Raw genomic sequence first — 8,836 nt, 5'->3', positions numbered from 1 at the left:
GCAAGGGCTTGAAAAATCAATAAGCCTTTTCCTAGGGAGCCAAAGATATGTGGGTTACTAAAATCCCTAATAGTTCCTCATAAAGAGTAATGTCTCATTATATTAATGCTAAAGAAAGTTTGTATTTTATTTCCTAAATAAGAAGGTTACAGATTAAAGGACTAGTTGACAGAGTGATAAACATTCATGGCAGCACAAATAAATCAATAAAAGAATAAAATAAAAAGAAATGGCACCTGCTTCTTAGCAATCTATTTAAAACTTCCACTATGCCTCAGTGTGGAGAATTTTTATTGGTGTTGCACTAGGTAGGTATGATTGATTGAATCATTACCAGGTAACTGAACTGATCTCCACTCTGGAGGTCAGGCTAGCTCAAAGTGCCAACCTTCCAATCACATGGTTAACCATTTTTGTGGCTGACTAACCCCATCCTGATTCATCTCTTAGAATAAAGCCAATGTTCCTGAAAAACGAAGACAGACCAGTGACTCCAGAAATTCCAAGGACGGTGTCTCCTTCTGAAGAACAAGCCACAAAGGCCAAATCCTTTATTATTATATAGCAGGAAGTACCTGAAAACATATAGTATACACGATGAAGTACAAGGAACACGAGTTTATTGGATATCTAACTCTAAACTTAACCCAAATCCACAGTTTACTCTACTCTGAACCAAACCTAACTATAAATATAACCCTAATTATATAGCACTGTTTTCAAAAAGATAGCAAATACAGATAAGATATATATATATCTTATATATAATATAATATTATCTTATATATAATATTATTAAACATAATATTATATATATCTTATCTGTATTTGCTATCTTTTTTTCTTCTGTAGGTAATGAGTCTTCATCTCAGTTTGGGCACAGTCCCTGAGCTTTTTCACTCAAGGCTAGTGCTCTACCACTTTGAGCCACAGCACCACTTCTGGTTTTCTGGTAGTTAATTTGAGATAGAGTCTCATAGACTTTCCTGCCCAGGCTGGCTTTGAACCATAATCCTCAGATCTCAGCCTCCTGAGTGGGATTACAGGTGTGAGCCATCAGCACCAATCTTCTTTGAAAGCAGAATGTGACTTGGTCACCAATCCATACACAAGACTTGCTGAGTGACTTCAAGGGCTTTACAACAAAACACATAGGGAAGTTTACTTTTATTTCTCTAAATAGTACTTTTCTTTGGAAAACAACACCCATTTCTAATACCCTATTTCTAATGCTAAGCCTAAATCTAAACCTAATTTTCATTTTTACCATAACTCAAAAGCTTACCTTAATCCACCTAGTAAACCTAACCCCAAACCTAACCCTAATCCTAATGCCTAATTCTAAATCTAGCCGTAACCCCTGATCAACCCTAACTGTAATCATAACGCTAACCCTCACCCTGATTCTAATCTAACCCTAATTCCAATGTAGCCAGTTAAGGTTCAATGTAAATAACTTGTCATTTCTTTCCACAAAATTTATATACAGTATTCTCTGCTCTACGTCTAGTAAACATGCAGACATTTTCCAACTGCTATCTAACCACGCAACTGGCAGTTGTGATTCTTTTTTAAAAATAATTCAACTTTCTTTCTTTTTTTTTTTTTTTTTGGCCAGTCCTGGGCTTGAACTCAGGGCCTGAGCACTGTCCCTGGCCTCTTTTTGCTCAAGGCTAGCACTCTGCCACTTGAGCCACAGCATCACTTCTGGCCATTTTCTATATATGTGGTGCTGGGGAATCGAACCCAAGGCTTCATATATACAAGGCAAGCACTCTTGCCACTAGGCCATATTCCCAGCCCTTATTTCTTTATTTATTTAGACCAGTCCTGGGGCTTGAACTCAGGGCCTGAGCACTGTCCCTGGCTTCTGCTCAAGGCTAGCACTCTGCCAACTTGAGCCACAGCGCCACTTCTGGCCTTTTTCTATATGTGGTGCTGAGGAATCCAACCTAGGTCTTCACGTATACGAGGCAAGCACTCTTGGCACTAGGCCATATTTACAGCCCTATAGTTGTGATTCTTAAAAAAAAATTGTCTAGTAATTGTAATAGCTCAATAAGTCACAATATTTCAGAAGCGACTCAAGAGTTTTGGTTTAACACGTAAATACCCTTCTTCATGAAGGAAGTGGTCTGCCTAGTACAGAACATGACCATTTGGTATTCTCTCTCTCTCTCTCTTCCTTCCTTCCTTCCTTCCTTCCTTCCTTCCTTCCTTCCTTCCTTCCTTCCTTCCTTCCTTCCTTCCTTCCTTCCTTTCCTCCCTCCCTCCCTCCCTCCCTCCCTCTCTCTCTCTCTTTCTTTCTTTCTCTTTCTTTCCTTTCTTTTTTTTTTTTTGTGCCAGTCCTGGGGCTTGAACTTGGCCTGGGTGCTATCATTGAGCATTGTCCCTCAAGGTTGGTGCTCTTGAGCTAAAGCTCCACTTCAGTTGTTTGGTAGCTAATTGGAGATAAGAGTTTCATGGTTTTTACTGCTCAGGCTGGCTTTGAACCATGAGTCTCAGATAGCCTCAGTAGCTAGGATTACAAGTGTGAGCCATTAACACTGAGCTTGAACATGACCATTTGGAAGGGTAAAAATTACTATTAGTTGATGAATGGAGCTACAGCCAGAAATTATATGGAGGAGTTCAAGGGACAGACATGATGTCATAAAGTTGTCCAAGTGTGGCTATATTCTTCAGTCTTCTTTGGAATGGATAATGCGATGTCAGGGAGGAGATAGGAGGCAACAGTTGGCTTTGGTAGTTCTGATCTTAATGCAGGCAAGGGCCTTCCAGAGGCAGTCCTTCCTTGTACTTAGGGTAGAAAAACAAGATAAGGTTAGAGGGACCTTGATTCTGAGGCAGCTTCCAATGCTTCTCTGCATAGCAAACTGTCAGGATTTGGGATACTGTGATCAGTATATGGATTGTATTAGTCACTGTGACAAATACCTGAGAAACTTGACTTACAAGTAGCAAAGGCATATTTTACCCATTGGTTACTTGATCCCATCACTTTGTACACATGATGAAGTAAAACATAATTGTGGGGAGTGTGTGGTGCAGCACAGCTATTCACTTCACAGAGAACAGTGTTATGCCCATGTCGTGAGAAGAGCCCCAAGAAGACCACTGAGAGCCAGATGTTCCGAAATGCAAAAGCAAGGCTTTATTCAGGCAAGCTGCAATTCGGGCCTCGTCCTACCCACCGACACAACGGAGGTTAGGAGGAAGGCCCTGAGCTGAGATTTCACAGAGCTTATAAAGGCAAAAACCCAAAGTTATGTGCTGGGGATATGGCCTAGTGGCAAGAGTGCTTGCCTCGTATACATGAGGCCCTGGGTTCAATTCCCCAGCACCACATATGCAGAAAATGGCCAGAAGTGGCGCTATGGCTCAAGTGGCAGAGTGTTAGCCTTGAGCAAGAAGAAGCCAGGGACAGTGCTCAGGCCCTGAGTCCAAGCCCCAGGACTGGCACAAAACAAAACAAAACAAAAAACAACCACCCAAAGTTACAGCAATCAGGTGTTCAAGCAAGATTAGGATACAGGTACAAATCTGATTGGCTCAGGGCTCGAGGTATTCCGGGGACGGTTAGAGTTAAGCATTCCCAGGCAGTTAGAGTTAAGCAGGGAGTTTCCTGACCAGCTGGGCCCTAATAAGCTTGTCCTGCTAGCCGGGATAATTGGTGGCCTGGGTTACTCATAGTTTAAACAGACAACAAAACGGGGCTGCCTGAAAATAGGGTTTACTTTACCTCTTCAAACAGGAAGCAATAGAGAGAGACATGAGGAAGGAACAGATCTCAATATAACCTTTGAGACATGTCCCCTAAACTTCCTTGAATGAGGCTCTAGCTCCTAAATGTTTTTAGCATCTCCCACTACTGCCATCAGTTGGGAATCAAGCATTCAAACACATGATCTTTGGGGGAACAAAAGATGCAAGCCTTAATATTGATTAAAATCAGTAAAGGAGGACTAGGGCATGGCTCAAGAGGTAGAGCACCTGTCTAGCAAGTGTGAGGCCCTGAGCAGAGACCCCAGTAACACCAAAAAAAACCCATAAATGACAACAACAACAAACAACCCATCAGGAAAGGAAAATTCACCTAGGATTGAGTCTACAGGACATGAGGCAGAAACTGCCAGCTGTCCTCTCTAGTTCACATGGACATTCCTTAATTTGCCAAGGATGTGGGGCATGTGAAGTGTTGTCATCCAGTAAAATTCAAGCTTCCATGTTTAGGGGTTTAGGGGTTTTGTTGTGACCCACCAATCTCAGATACCCAGACTCTGTTCCTTAGATGTCATGTTGAGCATGGCTCAGGGTGGGGAAGGTGGGAGGTAAAGGGGTTCATTTTTTTTTTTTTTTTTTTTTTTTGCTAGTCCTGGGCCTTGGACTCAGGGCCTGAGCACTGTCCCTGGCTTCCTTCTGCTCAAGGCTAGCACTCTGCCACTTGAACCACAGCGCCACTTCTGGTCGTGCTTTTTTTTTCTATATATGTGGTGCTGGGGAATCAAACCCAGGGCTTCATGTATACGAGGCAAGCACTCTTGCCACTAGGCCATATTCCCAGCCCAAAGGGGTTCATTTTTATCAGGCATAATATTCTGAGGGCCAGAGTATAGTGTCTGAAAAAAGTGGACCTTCTGAGTTAGCACTTTATTACACAACTGAAAGAGAATAAAAGGTATGTGGAGAACAATTATGGCAGAAGGATATCTGTATGTTGTCCAGAAGTTGGAGTCATTGTGTTATGCCAAATCGCGAGAAGACCACCAAGAAGGCCACCGAGACTCAGACATTCCGAAATGCAAAAGCAAGGCTTTATTCAGGCGAGCTGCAACTCAGGCCTTGTCCTACCCACCAACACAGCGGAGGTTAGGAGGAAGCTCCGAGCTGCGATTACACAGGGCTTATAAAAGCAAAAAACAAAGTTACAGCCATCAGGTGTTCAAGCAAGCAAGATTAGGACACAGGTACAAATCTGATTGGCTCAGGGCTCGAGGCATTCTGGGGGCGGTTAGCGTTAAGCATTCCCAGGCTGTTAGAGTTCTTGACCGGCTGGGCCCTAATAAGTTTGTCCTGGGTTTGCTCACAGGGCCTGCTTATCTCAGGTTTGCATGGTAATGTGGGGCCTGACTTCAAAATGGCTTTAGTCTGGCTCTTCAATTGGACCATTAGTGCTGTGTAGAAAGAAATAAGAACTCTAGCTTGGGAGTGAGGTTATATGAAATTCCTGTTAATAACTATATTATATAGCATTGGTCAGCCTCATTTTTTTTCTTCTGTGAAATTAATGGTTTATCATATTATTTTGTTTTGTTTTGCCAGTCCTGGGGCTTGAACTCAGGGCCTGAGCACTGTCCCTGGCTTCTTTTTGCTCAAGGCCAGCACTCTACCTCTTGAGCCACAGCGCCACTTCTGGCTTTTTCTATATATGTGGTGCTGAGGAATCGAACCCAGGGCTTCATACATTCAAGGCAAGTACTCTACCACTAGGCCATATTCTCAGCCCTATCACATTCTTTTTAAGCCTTTTCTTTAGTGGTGTAGAAGTCTTTACTGAAAAAATGAAGTTTTTTTTTTTGGCCAGTCCTGGGCCTTGGACTCAGGGCTTGAGCACTGTCCCTGGCTTCTTCCCGCTCAAGGCTAGCACTCTGCCACTTGAGCCACAGCGCCGCTTCTGGCCGTTTTCTGTATATGTGGTGCTGGGGAATCGAACCTAGGGCCTTGTGTATCCGAGGCAGGCACTTTTGCCACTAGGCTATATCCCCAGCCCCGAAAAAATGAAGTTTTAATTTTCCATTCTTTGAATGTGTCTCTCAAATATCATAGATGATTGTTAGTTCCTTTGTGACAGTTATCTGAGGAAACCATTTAGTTGCTCTCAGTTTGATGGCTTCTATACTTTGGGTGTGAGAAAGGCAGAACATCATGGCAGTGAGTATGTAGAGAAGTCTTTTTATCTCATGGAAGTGAGTGATACTAAACGCTACAGAAAAGGGCCAGGGCAAGACATACTCTTCAAAGTCTCACCCAGGGTGACCTACTTCCTCTAAATGGCCCCACCTTCCAAGTTCTACCACCTTCCAGGGGTCTATTTAAAGTTTGAATTCCTCAATAGATTAAACAATTGATTAGATCACTATCTTCACTAATTACTGCTGGAAAGCCTTACAGACATAATCAGATATTTTTTACTAATCTCCCAGGTGTCTTTCAGTCCAATCAAGTCAACAATTAAGATTAATTATCACAATCCCCCAGAGAAAAGTAGTGGAATGTAAGACCTTTAGGGAGTGTTTAAGTCAAGAGGGCTTTATCCTGATGAATGAATTAATGTTGCGATTGTGGGTATTGTTTTCATCCTTATAAAAAGATGAGTTTGAGCTGGGCACTGGTGTCTCACACCTGTAATTCTAGCTACTCTGGAGGCTGATATCTGAGGATCAAAGTTCAAACAGATCTGGGAGGAAGTTTGAGAGACTCTCCTATTAACCACCAGAAAACTAAAAATGGTGGTATGGCTCAAAATGGTAGAATTGTGAAGAAATTTGGCTGTTCTTTATAATTTATCAGTCTGTAGAATGCTGTTATATCTGTCCAAAATGAACTAAGACACTTTGTTTGCTATATCAAACAATACTTCTTTCTTGTGTATGTTACCCTTTTTCAAAATTCTGAATAGCAGATCCAGATAGGTGGCTGAACGTGGTTTTCATAGCAGGCAACTGTTAAGTTTGGGCTTTTCAGAGCTAGGAAAGTTAAAGCTTTGTGCTGATACGACTATGTCTATGTTATCCATGTCCATGTCATTTATGTTTATGTCTATCATCTCTCTCTTTTCATCCATCTATCCATCTACCAATGCCTCTGTCATGTTTCTCCTTTTATTCTGTCTCTACAGTGGAACAGATGAATAGAATGGCTTTGTGTGTCTCACTGTTTCCTGAATCAACTAGTCATTCACTGTATGATCAATGACTTTAGCTTTGTGTGAAAAACATGTTTACTTTCTACCTTGCTCAATGCCAGACTGTGTAGAAAAATGAGATAATGACTGTAATGTTTCTTGATAGAAACAGATCTCTGTCTTGTTATAAGTGCTGGGGAGCTAGGTGTCCAGGCCTTACCTAAACCTAATCTAATAAACTCTGTGAATACCTTGAGCCAAAGAAAAGAATGCTTGGGTCTGTCTGGAATTAGAAGATCATATAATTTCTCTGCTCTGGGGCAAGACTGAAGGCAAATTCTCCTAGGAGATGAGGGAGAGAGATGGAGTGATGTGGAAATTGAAAAATTGGGAAGTGGAAATAGAAAAATTGGGAAGTAGAATAATGTGACATAGTTCCAGGGAGACAGAATAAATAAGACTTTTTCCTGGCATGCCTTTAAGTTATAATGAATTCACATCATCCACCTGTGGCACCGTCCAGGCAAAATTCTTCAAAATACCTTATTTAGTATTAAAGATATACTGCTCTTTTCTCTTTGTGAACTATATTTACATGAAGACCACTGGTTTATACTGTTCTCTATCCCTAAGTAATCCTTCCTGTCCTAGTGAAGAATTCTCATTCATAACAACTAAACATATCAATTGGATAGTTACTTGGCAATAAAATGCCAATGGGTTGGGATACCAGTGCTTACACCCCAGGAGCCGAGATCTGAGGATTGCAATTTGAAGCCAGCCTGGGCAGAAAAGTCAAGGAGACTCTTATCTCCAATTAATCAAAATGAAGTAGAAAACGGAGATATAGCTCAAATGACAAGAGTGCCAACTTTGAGTGAAAAAGCTAAGGAACAGTGCCCAGACCCTTAGCTCAAGTCCTAGTACAGGGATATATCAACCAAAAAACATCAATGATGTGAGTTACGTTTAGGAGAGTAATCTCAGCATCTGTGAAGTAAGCATAAAGATGTCTACCACATCGAAGTATCACATGAATTCACCTGTGAAAGTCCAATAAGGGTTTGGATACCATAGGGCCTTGCAGGTGCAAAATTCCAGCAAAACTCATCCTCCAGGCATCTGAACATTTGTGGGCAGGCTGGACACAAGAGAACAAGCATTTCAATTTTGCTGTTCAGCGAGGTAGTCACCCTGAATGGGATTCACCATGGCTCAAGGAGACTGAAGCGTGAATATGGCCTCCAGGAAGCAGTATTGCAAGGCACCCTAGCACAAGTGCTTTGGCCAACTCTGACAATCACACTTCTGCCATCCTACTTTCATTGCTATTGCCTTTATTCCAGCAGTCTTGGCAGTGGCCAGGCTTCTGATGCAGAGGTGTTAAGTATGCTAACAGAGAAAGTTAGTATTTTTTTTTTTAACAGTAAGATTTTATTGAAATGGTTTAGTATAATATTGGAAGATCTTAATATTCTATATTCTTTTTTTTGCCAGTCCTGGGGCTTGGACTCAGGGCCTGAGCACTGTCCCTGGCTTCTTCTTGCTCAAGGCTAGCACTCTGTCACTTGAGCCACAGCGCCACTTCTGGCCATTTTCTGTATATGTGGTGCTGGGGAATCGAACCCAGGGCCTCATGTATACAAGGCAAGCACTCTTGCCACTAGGCCATATCCCCAGCCCCATAATATTCTATATTATTAACCAATGCAAGCACTGCAGATAATGTCTTCCCTTTCTAGTTGATAATCTATCTAACAAAGGAAATCATCATGTGAACTTCTATACATTGGCTAATACAATTGAAGTTGGAGGCTAAACAACTTTGGTATATTCATATTTTTCTGGTTCCCTTTTTGACAAGATATATGCTAGGTCTACCTTTATTCAGTAGATCTGGACAGGACCGAAACATTGGTGGTTTTGCTTATG

The sequence above is a fragment of the Perognathus longimembris genome, chromosome 14 (assembly GCF_023159225.1).
Source record: "Perognathus longimembris pacificus isolate PPM17 chromosome 14, ASM2315922v1, whole genome shotgun sequence".
Classification (NCBI taxonomy): Eukaryota; Metazoa; Chordata; class Mammalia; order Rodentia; family Heteromyidae; genus Perognathus; species Perognathus longimembris.
Note: the sequence above shows the minus strand (reverse complement) of the source record.